The sequence below is a fragment of the Mauremys mutica genome, chromosome 1 (genome assembly GCF_020497125.1).
Source record: "Mauremys mutica isolate MM-2020 ecotype Southern chromosome 1, ASM2049712v1, whole genome shotgun sequence".
Taxonomy (NCBI): domain Eukaryota; kingdom Metazoa; phylum Chordata; order Testudines; family Geoemydidae; genus Mauremys; species Mauremys mutica.
The window spans coordinates 145,821,798-145,838,206 of record NC_059072.1 but is presented as its reverse complement, the minus strand read 5'-3'; positions in this window follow the sequence as shown (position 1 = coordinate 145,838,206).

Genomic DNA, 16,409 nt, shown 5'->3' with positions numbered 1-16,409 from the left:
CATTCAACAGACTGAGAACCCTACTAAAGATTTTATGGGAATGGGGAAAGACTCCCGACAAAGCTGTGCACTAATTATGGAATGTGAGGATTAGTGAGGTGGTTAAATTTAATATATGATATTTCTAATGACCTGAATATATGATGTAGCAAATCTATTTTTTTATTTAACGTTTAGGGCCAGATTCACTATTTAGTAAGAATGCCTGGACTCCATGTGAGTGTCTAATTTTAAGTGCTCTGGCTTAACAATTATAACTTTTAAATGGTCCCACTGACATTTTGAAGTTAACATGTTGAGGTGGGTGTCTGCATGTGTGAGATGCTGAGTTGCTGCTGTGGTTTCACTGGAGCAGTTTTATTTCATTCTGAAAGCCAACTTCACAGTCACTTGCATAACAGCAAATCTCATCTAATAGAAAAAAATTGTCGGCACTCACTGATAATGCACTAATTCAGTATAATTGCACCTATTCAATACCAGTTACAGCTAAACATTTCCTGTTCGATGTCCTTTGAAAAGTCTGTATTTCCTGAATAAAGCAAGACTTAAGGTCAATTAGTTTACTTAGTGGAAAGTGAACTGTGACATTGCAGTTTATATGATTTTATAAAAAATTGATAATGAGTGAATATAATGTAACTGGAATATGCTTCATGCAAAAGGTCTCTTGTAAGGTATCATTACAAAGCTTATTGTCTACTGAGTGTGGTCATCCTATTTGTATAAAGGTATCACTCTTGTATCTGAAACTAGAAATATGAAATATAACTCTGAGGGCCTATTGTAATTATGCAAAGTATGGGCCATTAATGGTGGTTTGGAATCTTAATAAGAACAGGAGTACTTGTGGCACCTTAGAGACTAACAAATTTATTTGAGCATAAGCTTTCGTGTGCTATAGTCCATTTCATCGGATGCATAGAATGGAACATATAGTGATTTCACAGATTTAAAAGTGGCAATTTTGCAACAGAAAAGCTTCAAAAACAGACTCCAACAAGAAACTGCTGAACTTAAATTGATATGCAAACTAGATACTATCAATTTAGGCTTAAATAGAGACTGGGAATGGCTGAGCCATTACACACATTGAATCTATTTCTCCCATGTTAAGTATCTTATCAAACTGTCTTAAATGGGCTATCTGGATTATCACTACAAAAGTATTTTTTTTCTCCTGCTGACAACAGTTCATCTTAATTAATTAGCCTCTTAGAGTTGGTTGGGCAACTCCCACCTTTTCATGTTCTCTGTACGCATATATATATCTCCTCACTATATGTTCCATTCTATGCATCTGATGAAGTGGGCAGTAGCCCACAAAAGCTTATGCTCAAATAAATTTGTTAGTCATTAAGGTGCCACAAGTACTCCTGTTCTTTTTGCAGATACAGACTAACATGGTTGCTACTCCGAAACCTGGAATCTTAACAGCTCCCATCAACCAGGACAATTGACTGGATGGCTCTGTTTGCAGGCAAGGCTTCCTGTAAATTAGGCTGGGAGGAATGAAGGTTTGGGGTCTTACAGTGACATGTGATCATGACACCTGAACTGGAATCCATCTTTAACCTGGTGCTTTTCCAGTGAGGGGAGGTGGAAACCCAGAGGGACAAAGGATTCCTGCCTTATGCAAAAGATATATAAATGGGTGGAACAGAACAAAGTGAGGAGAGGAGCCATCATGAAGAATCCTCTAGCTACCACCTGAGCTGGAACAAGAGCTTTACCAGGGGAAAGAATTGTGCCCAGGCCTGGAAGGTGTCCAGTCTGAGGAAAAAAACTTACTGAAGCATCTCTAAGTGTGAGCTTATCTGTATTCAGTTTGATTAGACATAGATTTGCTCATTTTATTTTATTTTGCTTGGTGACTTACTTTGTTCTGTCTGTTACTACTTGGAACCACTTAAATCCTACTTTCTGTATTTAATAAAATCACTTTTTACTTATTAATTGACCTAGAGTATGTATTAATACCTGGGGGAGCAAACAGCTACGCATATCTCTCTATCAGTGTTATAGAAGGCGAACAATTTATGAGTTTACCTTGCATAAGCTTTACACGGGGTAAAATGGATTTATTTGGGTTTAAACCCCATTAGGAGTTTAGCATCTGAATGTTAAAGACAAGCACACTTCTGTGAGCTGCTTTCAGGTAAACCTGCAGCTTTATTGGGGCAAGTAATTCAGACCCTGAGTCTTTGTTGGAGCAGACAGGAGTGTCTGGCTCAGCAAGACAGGGTGCTGGGGTCCTGAGCTGGCAGGGAAGGCAGGGGCAGAAGTAGTCTTGGCATATCAGGTGCCAGATCCCAAGGGATCCAACCCGTCACATGAACACATTTTTTTGCCTTTGTTTTTTTCTTCCCATTACTTAACATGGGAAACTCAAACAGTGACAGCAGGAGAACGGAGACACGATTTACATTCTAGCAATGAAGAATTGATCAAAAATGTCCTACCCTTTGATTTTATCTTCATTTTGGGGGAGGTCAGATCATCTTGTTGGAAAATCCTGGATGCTGTCAATTATAATCACAATGGGTCTGATTCTGTTGCACTTCTTGTTAGGAGTAAGTCACTTCATGACTTGTCTCAATTCAATCAACAGAACAAACTGCACAGATTAAAAGACTGTGCTTTCATCATGGAGCTCATAGTAAGGGTTTAGTCATGGTTAGCTAACACAATGCTGAATGTTTGTTCTTCTCCATACATATAGATAAACTATGTTCAGCCACAATTCACCTAACACAGTTACTGAAAACTATGTTCAGATATGGCTAAACTTCATAGTATAGAAGTTCTGAGATACTGCAAATTATTACTATTAATATTATAATTATTTTATTATTACATATATTTATAGAGCTCCGATCACCATGGTATCGGATCTGCCAGAACTTGCGTGTTGGAGGATTAACAATATCACTAACCTTCTGCAAAATGCGTCAGACTTAGGGTATGTCTACACTACAAGAGTAGTTCGATTTAACTTAGGTCGAATTTGTGGATTCGACCTTATGAAGTCGAATTTGTGTATCCACACTAAGGACACTAATTCGACTTTGTGAGTCCAGACTAACGGGGCAAGCGTCGACATTGGAAGCGGTGCATTCTGGGCAGCTATCCCACAGTTCCCGCAGTCCCCGCTTCCCATTGGAATACTGGGTAGAGCCCCCAATGCCTGCTGGGGGAAAAATGTGTCGAGGGTGGTTTTGGGTAACTGTCGTCATTCAACCGTCACTCCCGCCCTCCCTCCCTGAAAGCGCCAGCGGGAAATCTGTTTGCGCACTTTTCTGGTCAGTGACAGCGCGGACACCACAGCACTGCGAGCATGGAGCCCGCTGCGATCATCGCTGCACTTATGGCCATTGTCAACTCCTCGCACCTTATCGTCCACCTCTTCCACAGTCAGCTGCTGAGAAATCGGGCGAGGAGACTCCGGCAGCGTGGTGAGGACATGAAGTCTCAGAGTGGCACAGACCTCTCACAAAGCACGGGACCCCGCGCCATGGAGATCATGGTGGCAATGGGTCACGTTCATGCTATGGGACGGCGATTCTGGGCCCGGGAAACAAACACGGACTGGTGGGACCGCATAGTGCTGCAGGTCTGGGATGAATCATAGTGGCTGCGAAACTTCAGGATGCGTAAGGGCACTTTCCTTGAACTGTGTGACTTGCTGGCCCCTGCCCTGAAGCGCCAGGACACCCGGATGCGAGCAGCCCTGAGTGTGCAGAAGCGAGTGGCCATAGCCGTCTGGAAACTTGCAACGCCAGACAGCTACCGGTCAGTAGCAAACCACTTTGGCGTGGGCAAATCTACCGTGGGGGTTGCTGTGATGCAAGTAGCCCACGCAATCGTTGACCTACTGCTCTCAAAGGTAGTGACCCTGGGAAACGTCCAGGTCGTCATAGATGGCTTCGCCGCGATGAGATTCCCAAACTGCGGTGGGGCTATAGATGGGACTCACATCCCTATCCTGGGACCGGCCCACCAGGCCAGCCAGTATATTAACCGAAAGGGCTACTTTTCAATGGTGCTGCAAGCACTGGTGGACCATAGGGACGTTTTACCAACATCTTCGTTGGGTGGCCGGGCAAGGTTCATGACGCGCGTGTTTTCAGGAACTCTTGTCTGTTTAGACGCCTGCAGGAAGGTAGTTTCTTTCCAGACCACAAAATAACTGTTGGGGATGTGGAGATGCCTACAGTGATCCTCGGGGACCCAGCCTACCCGCTAATGCCCTGGCTCATGAAGCCCTATACAGGTGCCCTGGACAGTGACAAGGAGCTCTTCAACTACCGGCTGAGCAAGTGCAGAATGGTGGTGGAGTGTGCTTTCGGACGTCTCAAGGGGAGATGGAGGAGCTTACTGACTCGCTCAGATCTCAGCGAAACCAATATCCCCATTGTTATTGCAGCTTGCTGTGTGCTCCACAATCTCTGTGAGAGCAAGGGGGAGACCTTTATGGCGGGATGAGAGGTTGAGGCAAATCGCCTGGCTGCTGATTACGCTCAGCCAGACACCCGTGCGATTAGAAGAGCCCAGCGGGAAGCACTGTGCATCCGGGAGGCTTTGAAAGCTAGGTTCCTCAGAGAGCAGGGTAACCTATGACTGTCCAGTCTCTTTACAGAGAAGCTGAACCTGCCCCTGTTTCAGTTACTATTGACTTTTTTCAGCGGTTACATACCCCGTTCACCAGGTTTCCCCCCTTCCAACAGACGTTTAAAAATAAAGTTATTGGAACATTATTAATTAACAAAGTTTTCTTTACTAACGAATTCGCGTTAAAGGGTTCAAACAGGGACGCAGACTGTGGTGGGTACGGTGTGCAGTGATGTACAGACCGCTTCTACACTTGAGGAATGACAGGCTCCTGCTCCTACAGCGGTCTCTGGGGGGAGGACGGTTACAGGAGGGTGTGCAGGAAGGGGTGGGTTTGCAGGAAGGGGTGAGGGGTGTGTGGGAAGGGTGAGTAGGTGTAGGGGGATGATGGCTCTGGCTGGGGCTCAGGGCATCGGAGAGGCTCATGGCTAGGGTGGAAGGGCATGGTAAGGGCAGCCTGCCTTGCCATTTGTGGATGCCAGGCGCTCGGACCCTGGGGCAGCAGACACCTCCCAGAGTGACCCGGGTGCCTAGTGATTGCACTCTGTGTGTGACCTGCTGTTGATCCTGCCCCCATGTCTGTACCCTGGTAATGGTGGCTGTCCTATGCAATTAACAAACCCCTATCTCCCCTTCACAAAAAATCTTCTGCAAAGAAACATGACGGAAACAGTAATGAACAGCAAACTATTTTTAATACTCAACTACACAGTTGGGGGATGAAACTGGGATTTTGGATTGGGTGAGCCAGGAAGGGAAGCAATTCTCATACTTTAGGGAATGAGAGCTGTTTGTTACATGAGCGCACTGCTGGGGTGGAGTGACAGTTTTCACGGCCCCTAGCGCCCCTCCTGTTATATCCTTGGGGCAGCCGGTGTAGGAAGCAATCACTTGAGGCCAGAGAGCAGGCAGCTAACCAAAACCTCCATTTTATTTACATATCTACAGAGAGCTTCTCAGCCGGTTGAAACCGGTTGAGCTAACCCATAATAATCTAACTCAGTTGCCATAGCAACAAAACCATGACAACCAAATACACAACACCTCCTTCTTGTGATTTTGGGTGAGGGGGGGACAGGACTTTGTGGCGGGGGAGGGCGGTTGCAGATACAGTTCAGGGGGGCTCTCTGCTCCTGCCTGCGGTCCTGCAGAACATCCACAAGGCGCCGGAGCGTGTCCGTTTGCTCCCTCCTTAGTCCAAGCAGCGTTTGAGTCGCCTGCTGGTCTTCCTGCCGCCACCTGTCCTCCTGTTCGCTGTGTGAGCGCTGCTGCTGAGAGAGGGTCTCCCTCCACTGGCTCTGCTGGGCCGCCTCGGCTCTGGAGCAGGCCATCAGTTCAGCGAACATCTCATCCCGAGACTTTTTCTTTCGCCGCCTAATCTGCGCCAGCCTCTGTGACGGGGATGCCAGGGCAGTTCGGGAAACAGCCGCAGCTGTGTGATGGGAAAAAGGAAGTGATTTCCTTGCAAAGATACATGTTTGCGAACACTGAACACAGTCTAGTCTGTTTCTGTGAACAAGACCATACACGGCACCTATCTCATGCGCTCTCAAGACAAGTTCGAATTTTCGGCATTCGCTTTCATTGCCTGGGGTCTTGCACTGGAGATCAGACAAGCGGGGCAGGACAGCAGAATCTGTGTAGCAGCCAGGCCTGGTAAGCCGTAAACTTTAGGCTGCTTAACAGTTAATGGATAGCAGTGCCCTCCTGCTGCAGGCAATCTGGAAAGCATAAAGTCTGACCCTGTTCCAACCCCTCGCGGCTGTCCACGGGAAAGATCCCTGTATGCTTTCCCTCTGCAGCCTCCACCACGTGGCTGTTAAACGACGGTCATTGTTATGCAAAGGAAAAGTCAACCATTCCCAATAGTAACATTACACTAATTCCCCTAATTAGATGCAGCAGTCGCCGAGCGAGATCACCCTGAGGCGGGTCACTAAGAGAGACAGAGAGCGCATGCTGCGTGAATCCCTGCACAGACCAGGGCCCTATGCTGCCATGCTCATCAAGGCAATGCTCCCACTGTACCTGAGGATAGCCTGGCGCGGAAGAGTGTGCTTTCACGGAGCACCCAATAAGGCACCTCTCCCCAGGAACCTCCTGCGGAGGCTTTTTGAGTACCTCTACAAGAGCTTAATGGAACTCTCCCAAGAGGATTTCTGTTCGATCCCTATATGTATTGACCTTCTTTTCATATAGTTTTTATTCCTGTTTTTTAAAAAATAAATGTTTACATGTTTATAGCACTTACCGACTGATCCTTCCCCTGATTCAGAGTCCGGGTTAACGGCTGGGGAGGGTTGGTAGGGGATCTCTGTGAGGCTGATGAAGAGATCATGGCTGTCGGGGAAAGCAGTATTGTAAGCGCTGTCGCCTGCCTCGTCCTCCACAAACCCTTCCTCATCTTCCCCATCCACGAACATCGCCGAGAAACTGCCCGTCGACACTATCCCATCCTCAGAGTCCACGGTCACTGGTGGGGCAGTGGTGGCAGACCCACCGAGAATGGCATGCAGTGCCTTGTAGAAGCGGCATGTCTGGGGCTGGGCTCCGGAGCGTCCGTTTGCCGCTTTGATTTTTTGGTAGCCTTGTCTCAGGTCCTTGATTTTCACGCGGCACTGCGTTGCATCCCGGCTGTATCCTCTGAGTGCCATGGCTTTGGAGACCTTCTTGTAGGTCTTTGCATTCCGTTTTTTGGAGCGCAGCTCCGAAAGCACAGACTCATCGCCCCACACAGCGATCAGATCCAAGACTTCCCGGTCAGTCCATGCTGGGGCCCTCTTTCTACTCTGAGATTGCATGGACCCCTCTGCTGGAGAGCTCTACATCACTGCCGGTGCTGCTGAGCTCGCCCCGATGTCCAACCAGGAATTGAGATTCAAAATGGCCAGACAGGAAAAGGAATTCAAATTTTCCCGGGGCTTTTCCTGTATGGCTGATCAGAACATCTGAGCTCGGACTGCTGTCCAGAGTGTCAACACAGTGGTGCACTGTGGGATAGCTCCCGGAGCTACTAAGGTCGATTTCCGTCCACACACAGGCTAACTCGACATAGCCATGTCGAATTTAGCGCTACTCCCCTCGTCAGGGTGGAGTACCGAATTCGAACTAAAGAGCCCTCTAGGTCGAACTAATTAGCTTCCTGGTGTGGACGGTTGCACGGTTAAATAGAATTAACGCTGCTAAATTCGACATGAACTCCTAGTGTAGACCAGGCCTTAGGGAAAACAGCCTGCTTTCTGCTCCTGGGCACAGCTTCTCCCAGCCCACACAGGGCACATGGCCTTTTGTAAAGCAGCTGCCATGACTGCTTGCCCTCATGGAGTCTGACCCCAGCAACAGGGAATCTAATGAGTATACCCAAAACTACCACACCCAATTCCAGAAACTTCTGGTTGTGGAGTGTTAATTGTGCATCTGCCTAGCAACAATGACCCAGACACAACCCACTCCTATCCACTCCCCAATAGATCTCTTAAAGAGATATCTCCCTATTAGTCCTGTGGGTTACAACAGCACAGCTTGCTAATTCAGCAGACCTCAATGTAAAGAAAGACTCCAGGTAGGGTTGGTGACAAAGGCACTCAGACATGTGTATTGTCCTCATGGCACAGTACTAGTGCCCTGGCTCTGTGGTTACAGGTATACTAAGACATGAGTTCTCTGTGGCAAGGAACAGATCAGTCAGGAGCAGGAATCTCTGCTGTCCCCTACACCACACAAAGGGTTACACGGAAGTAACTTGACATTTATAGAACACAACTTAGGTATCCCCTTATGTGTTTCATGACATCTGCTTGTTACCGCCTCTTGTATCTTGCTCCAGGTGTCTTGGGCAAAACATCCTGTGACAGACCCAGACCAGTGGGGTCCAGGAGTCTGGTAGAGGGCACATATACTGGTCACTGGCTGAGTAGTTTTCTGTTCCCTGAGTGACCAGAGCAAGGGCTGCACTAAAGTAATCAGGAACCTGCTAAACCAATTAAGGCAGACAGGCTGATTAGAACACCTGCAGCCAATCAAGGCAGGCTAATCAGGGCAGCTGGGTTTAAAAAGGAGCTCACTCCAGTCAGGGAAGTGGGAGCCAGAGGAGAGGATGTGTGCGTGAGGAGCTGGGAGCAAGAGGTGCAAGGAGCTGAGAGTGAGAGGGTGTGCTGCTGGAGGACTAAGGAGTACCAGTGTTATCAGACACCAGGAGGAAGGTCCTGTGGTGAGGATAAAGAAGGTGTTTGGAGGAGGTCATGGGGAAGTAGCCCAGGGAGTTGTAGCTGTCTTGCAGCTGTTACAGGAGGCACTATAGACAGCTGCAATCCACAGGGCCCTGGGCTGGAACCTGGAGTAGAGGGTGGGCCCAGGTTCCCCCCAAACCTCCCAACTCCTGATCAGACACAGGAGGAGTTGACCCAGACTGTGGGGAAGATCACTGAGGTGAGCAAATCTGCCAAATAAGTGCAGGACCCACCAAGTTAGAGCAGGAACACAATCCCTATTCATCACTTCTTATCTTGTGTTAGGTCAGTATTTCCCTGGGCTAATCTTTTGGAATGTGTTCACACACATACCCAATATCTGTTGTTTCTTAGGAATGTCTGTATTTTGGTAACACTAGCAATACCTTTGCCAAGGTCATGTATTGGACAGTAAACTTGTAAGCATATGCTTTAATACATGACCTGATTTTGCTGACTATGGTTCAGGCCTCAGGCTCCAGGCTCTCTCTCTCTCCTACAGACAAGTCCTTGTCTCTGCACTGAAGAGGGATGAAAAGCATGTTATTGCAGTTACAAACCATGTCATCAACAATATGACAATTCCATTGTGACATACCAGGGTACAATCTAGACTAATGAGCAGCTGTGTCACCCTTCCCTTGCAATCTTGGGTGCCTTACAATGCCTTGCTGAAGGAGTTCCACTCGTGCCTCTCACAAACAGCCTTCCAGCATGCAAGCCACACCCTGAGTGTCTGTGTGTAACTGCAGCCTGCCAGATACACTTGGGTTACAATCCGGCTCTCACCAGCTTTCGTTATAATGCAAGGTGACCCCCAACACACCCTCTGTCTTAAATTTACCCCCAGAAATGTATGTCCTGTTCTGCCCAGCCCTATCATGGACAATAAAAGTTACATTAAGTCAGTTATTTCTTTAATAGAAATAATATACACTCAACTTGCCATCCCAAATTGAGTTTTCAAGACACTTGAATTTTAACACACTAGATTAGATAAAACAGTTAAATGAGTTTATTAACTATAAAGAGAGATTTTAAGTGAGTACAAGTAATGAGGCATAAAAAGTCAGAAAGGGTTACAAGAAAAAATAAAGATAAAACATTATTGTTACCTAACTTAGCAAAATATCTTAAATTCAGAGCAAAGTTTTCTCACCACATGCTTTCAGCAGTCTTACCTACCAGACTTCTGAGATCAGGATCCCTCCCTCAGTCCAACAGCTGCTTCCTTTATCCCTTCAGTTTCAGTGAACTGATGGGCACAATGAGAGGGGCACCTTGATGTTTGTCCCGCCTTTTGATAACTTCAGACCCCCTCTTGAAAACATTTCCAGCTGTGTAGCAAGATACAAAGAGTGTATGTTAAAGGATGTTCCCTGTTGCTTTTTTCTCATCTGTTTGAGCTTCCTTTGTTTCCCTTCTTTCTTCATGATTCTGTTTACTGCTTAAATGCAACTTAAGCAAAGCTCACGTTCCTTTGTCTGAGACAGACCTGTTTGCCAACCTCAGTTTGGAACATGTGTTAATAACACCATAAAGTGGAATCTTTTAACTTCACGTGAACGGCTGCCACACACATGTTATCAGGATGATACATATCAGCAAAGTATGAGTTTTCAAATGATACTTTACAAGGTATACTTTTGTTCAAAGATTTTTACAATAGTGTGTAGGATGTGAATAAAGGGTGTCGTGGAGTCACTCATCATACTGGCACCTCCTGCTGGCCGTTTCAGGAATTATCAGTGGGTGTGCCTTCTGGCAGTGGTGGCTCTCCCATCCTTGTCTCTACCTGCAGACCCACTGCAGTTCCAGTCTCACTGCCTCTGCTTCATGGCACAGCCCTCCGGCCATGTCACTATCTGGGGTCCAGCCCAAAGTTCCTGTAAACAGTAGCTTCCTGCTGGCCCTCCTTTCTTTCTCCACCAGTCTGTCTCAACTCTCTGGGACACTTCCACACAGCCCCAGCACCTTTGGCTCCTGCCTCTGATTCCTTTACAGGGGTACATTCTGTCACACCCATTTGACCTTGAGTCACATCCAGAGTTGCTTATTAACATTGGAAGATGGGAGGGATCAGCAAGGAAAGCTATCTCTTGGAGGTCAGAAAGTGTTGGGATAAAGTGAGAACTGCCAAAAGCCAAGCAGACTTGGACCTTGCAAAGGGAATTAAAACCAATAGTAAAATGTTCCATAGCCATATAAATAAAAAGAAAACAAGGAAAGAAGAAGTGGGACCAGTAAGCACTGAGGATGGGGTGGAGATCAAAGATAGTCTAGGCATGGACCAACACCTAAATAAATACTTTGCCTTAGTTTTTAATAAGGCTAATGGAGAGCTTAGGGGTAGGGGCAGGTTGGCTAATGGGAATGAGGATATAGAAGTAGAAATTACCACATCCAGGTGGAAGTCAAATTCACACAGTTTAATGGAACTAAATTGGGGGGCCTGGATAATTTCCATCCAAGAATATTAAAGGAACTGGCACATGAAATTGCAAGCCCAGTAGCAAAGATTTTTAATGAATCTGTGAACTTGGGGTTTGTACCCTATGACTGGAGAACCGCTAATACAGTTCCTATTTTTCAGAAAGGAAAAAAAAAGTGATCTGGGAAACTATACGCCTGTTAGTTTGACCTCAATTATATGCAAGATTTTGAAAGAGAAAGTAGTTAACGACGTAGAGATTAATGGTAGTTGAGATAAAATACAACATTGTTTTATAAAAGGTAGATCTTGCCAGATCAACCTGATCTCCGTCTTTGAGAAGATAACTGATGTTTTAGCCAAAGGAAATGAAGCAGATGTAATCTACCTGAATTTCAGTAAGGCATTTGACACAGGCTTCAGGTTTCAGACACCATCAGATTAGGTCTGAATAAAGACTGGGAGTGATTGGGTATTTACAAAACCTAAACCTAATTTCCCCAATACTAATTGCACCCTACTGTTACTCACACCTTCTTGTCAATTGTTTGAAATGGCAGCAAAGAGTCCTGTGGCACCTTATAGACTAACAGACGTATTGGAGCATGAGCTTTCGTGCGTGAATACTCACTTCGTCGGATGCATGTAGTGGAAATTTCCAGGGGCAGGTATATATATGCAGGCAAGAAGCAGGCTAGAGATAACGAGGTTAATTCAATCAGGGAGGATGAGGCCCTCTTCTAGCAGTTGAGGTGTGAAAACCAAGGGAGGAGAAACTGCTTTTGTAGTTGGCAAGCCATTCACAGTCTTTGTTTAATCTTGAGCTGATGGTGTCAAATTTGCAGATGAACTGAAGCTCAGCAGTTTCTCTTTGAAGTCTGGTCCTGAAGTTTTTTTGCTGCAGGATGGCTACCTTTAAATCTGCTATTGTGTGTCCAGGGAGGTTGAAGTGTTCTCCTACAGGTTTTGTATATCACCATTCCTAATATCTGATTTGTGTCCATTTATTCTTTTCTGTAGGGACTGTCCAGTTTGGCCGATGTACATAGCAGAGGGGCATTGCTGGCATAAGATGGCGTATATTACATTGGTGGACGTGCAGGTGAATGAACCGGTGATGGTGTGGCTGATCTGGTTAGGTCCTGTGATGGTGTCGCTGGTGTAGATATGTGGGCAGAGTTGGCATCGAGGTTTGTTGCATGGATTGGTTCCTGAGTTAGAGTTACTATGGTGCAGTGTGCAGTTACTGGTGAGAATATGCTTCAGATTGGCAGGTTGTCTGTGGGCGAGGACTGGCCTGCCACCCAAGGCCTGTGAAAGTGAGGGATCATTGTCCAGGATGGGTTGTAGATCCCTGATGATGCGTTGGAGGGGTTTTAGCTGGGTACTGTATGTGATGGCCAGTGGAGTCCTGTTGGTTTCTTTTTTGGGTTTGTCTTGCAGTAGGAGGCTTCTGGGTACACGTCTGGCTCTGTTGATCTGTTTCCTTATTTTCTCGTGCGGGTATTGTAGTTTTGAGAATGCTTGGTGAAGATTTTGTAGGTGTTGGTCTCTGTCTGAGGGGTTGGAGCAGATGCGGTTGTACCTCAGTGCTTGGCTGTAGACAATGGATCGTGTGGTGTGCCCGGGATTGAAGCTGGAGGCATGAAGGTAGGCATAGCGGTCCGTAGATTTTCAGTATAGGGTGGTCGTGTTAACGTGACCATCACTTATTTGCACTGTGGTGTCTAGGAAGTGGACCTCCCGTGTAGATTGGTCCAGGCTGAGGTTGATGGTGGGGTGGAAGCTGTTGAAATCGTGGTGGAATTTTTCCAGAGTCTCCTTCCCATGGGTCCAGATGATGAAGATGTCATCAATGTAGCGTAGGTAGAGAAGGGGTGTGAGTGGACGGGAGCTGAGGAAGCATCGTTCCAGGTCAGCCATAAAAATGTTGGCATATTGTGGCGCCATTCAGGTGCCCATAGTGGTGCCACTGATCTGGAGGTATATATTGTCATCAAATTTGAAATAGTTGTGTGTGAGGATAAAGGCACAGAGCTCAGCAACCAGTTGTGCTGTGGCATCATCAGGGATACTGTTCCTGACAGCTTGTATTCCATCTGTGTGTGGGATGTTTGTGTAGAGAGACTCTACATCCATGGTGGCTTGGATGGTGTTTTCTGGAAGGTCACCAATGCATTGTAGTTTTCTCAGGGAAATCAGTGGTTTCACGGAGATAGCTGGGAGTGCTGGTGGCATAGGGTCTGAGTAGAGACTCCACATATCCAGACAGTCCTTCAGTGAGAGTGCCAATGCCTGAGATGATGGGGCGTCCAGGATTTCTGGGTTTGTGGATCTTGGGTAGTAGATAGAATAACCCTGGTCGGGGCTCTAAGGGTATGTTGATTTGTTCCGGTGTTAGTGTAGGGATTGTCCTGAGTGGATGGTGCAGTTTCTTAGTGTATTCCTCAGTGGGATCTGAGGGAAGTGGTCTGTAGAATTTGGTATTGGAGAGTTATCTGGCGGCCTCCTTTTGGTAGTCAGACCTGTTCATGATGACAACAGCACCTCCTTTATCAACCTCTTTGATTATAATGTCAGGGTGGTTTCTGAGGCTGTGGATTGCATTGCGTTCTGCACGACTTAGGTTATGAGGCAAGCGATGTTGGTTTTCCACCATTTCTGCCTGTGCGCATCGGCGGAAGCATTCAATGTATAGGTCCAGACTGTCATTTCGACCCTCAGGAGGAGTCCATGTGGAGTTCTTCTTCTTGTGCTGTTGGTGGGAGGGTAACTATGTATCAGTGGGCTGTTCAGTGTTATCCTGAAAGTATTCTTTGAGTCGGAGATGGCGAAAGTAGGCTTCCAGATCGCAGCAGAACTGTATCATGTTTGTGCGGGTGGCAGGGCAGGGCAGAAAGAGAGTCCCCGAGATAGGACAGACTTTTCTGCTGGGCTGAGTGTGTAGTTGGATAGATTGACGATATTGCTGGGTGGGTTAGGGGTGCCACTGTTGTGTCCCCATGTGGCAGGTAGGAGTTTAGACAGCTTACAGTCCTTTTTCCTTTGTAAAGAGGTGAAGTGAGTAATGTAGATCTCCATCTTATTTTAGTCCGTTTGTATGGAAGTTTGGTTATTTATGAGAGTCTCCAGGTTGGAGAGCTCTTTTTTGATGTTTTCCTGTTTGCTGTATAGGATGCTGATCAGGTGGTTCCTCAGTTTCTTTGATAGAGTATGGCATAATCTCTCACTGTGGTCTGTGTAGTATGTAGATAGCGGTGGATTATTTACCTGTAGTTCATTTGGTATGATGTCCGTCCATTTGCATTTGGAGAGGAAGATGATATCTGTCTGTACTTGTGCAAGTTTCTTCATGAGGTTGATGGATTTCCACTCCATATGGCTAAATGCAGTGCCTTACGTGGTGTAATGTAATTAATATATACAAGTAAAATATAAAGTGTTATATAAAGAGAGAAAAATCAACCTTTAGGGGCCCTTGAATGTAATTGATAAATAAAAGAGAAATTAAAATGCAATTGTTGCTTTGCAGGTGTTGCTATAAAATATCTGTAAGAAGGTAATCCCGTAATGTTTCTGTTAATCTTGTTTATTATTTCTGGTAGTCCAGTGCCTCAAAGAGGGAAAGTATTTCTGTCTGACAAATGCTTGCCCATGCTAAAGCATGACAGCTAACAAGTAATGGCTACTTACAAAATTGCTTCACTAAAAATGATTTCAGTTAGTTATCAACATTCTCCTAAAGTCTAGGACAGCTCTTGTATCCCCACTATCCTGCTTTACATGTTAAAGCTCTAAAAGTTTATTTTTAAAAACTTTATTTGCTATGGTTAAAATCTGTATGTTTGGCAAAAAAGAACATGGAAAGATGAAATTTTAAATAAAAAAAACTCAGAAAAGGAGTGGGGGTGGGTTGGGGCTGTTTCTTCAAATAACATAGTCAGAGGCTACAGCCTTATCTCTGGATTTCATGCAGTCATAAAACCATGGCTTTTGTTTTTTAAGAACTATTTTAGATTATAAAAACCATCAACTGTGGGTTTTATACTACACCCTAAATCTTAAAGATTTCTTTACAATTTACAAGTGATAAGTTTGTAGGTGTGTCAGTGTGTCATTCTGGTCAATTCTTTTAGGCAAAATTCTAAAAAGCAAACTAACATTGTTTTTTAAAGATATGGGGATAAGGGAAACTGGTGTAGAAAGGCTGGACATAACTTTAATGAGGGACTTTCTACTATTTTTAAAGACAAATGTTAAAGGCTTTATGTAAAAAAGAGGTAATTTAGTTCCTGGTACAAAACTAAGAACAAATAAGGATGACTGCTAAATTTACATACATTTTGTAAATAAAGAAATTTACATGTATGCTCCTTTTGACTGGTGTTTTAAAAGTTTATTTGTTAACACTTCACTAGATAACACTTTTTACAGAAGATAAGAATTCTATCAACTGTTTTACATAAGCTAGCTTTCTTCTAAGTTAGCCTGTGTGAATTTTGTATAAAATGTGTAAATCTAAAGTTTTCTTTACAGTTTACAAGTAATAAGTTTTTAGAGCAGTTTTCTTGTAGGCAAAACTTTAAAAAGCAAGCTAACACTATTTTTTTTTAAAAGGCTTGTGTATTTCTATAAAACTTGTGATATGTACAGTGTTTGTCTTTTCATTCAGTTGCTTGAAAAGACGCATTTTGTAAACAGGTTAGCGGACAAAAGCTATGCCTCTTGGGACATTATCAGGAAAGTGCAATTCTATGACATACCTAAAGAATAGCTTCTGATTGGTTCAGCCAAGAGTCATGACTTGTCCAAGGCTGACTGTCCTGGAATTACTGGCATTTGACTAGTGGCAGCTGCAGCAGTAAGGTGCTTTTCTCTTTTCTATGCTCCTTGGTCAGTGACACAGGCTTTCTTCCTTTCCTGTTTTAAAACTTTCTCTGCAGCTTTCTCACTTTATTTTCTCTCCCTGTCTGTAACAGGCTGAAAGTCTTTTGCTTTACTTGGCTGTTCTACAGCCTCTCTCATTTTGTGTCTTGTTTAATCACCACCCCTTCCCCCCAGTGTTCTCTAAAAATGCATATTCTATTACTAGCATTTAATGTCTTTATTTAAAAAAAATAAAATTATTGTTCTCTATT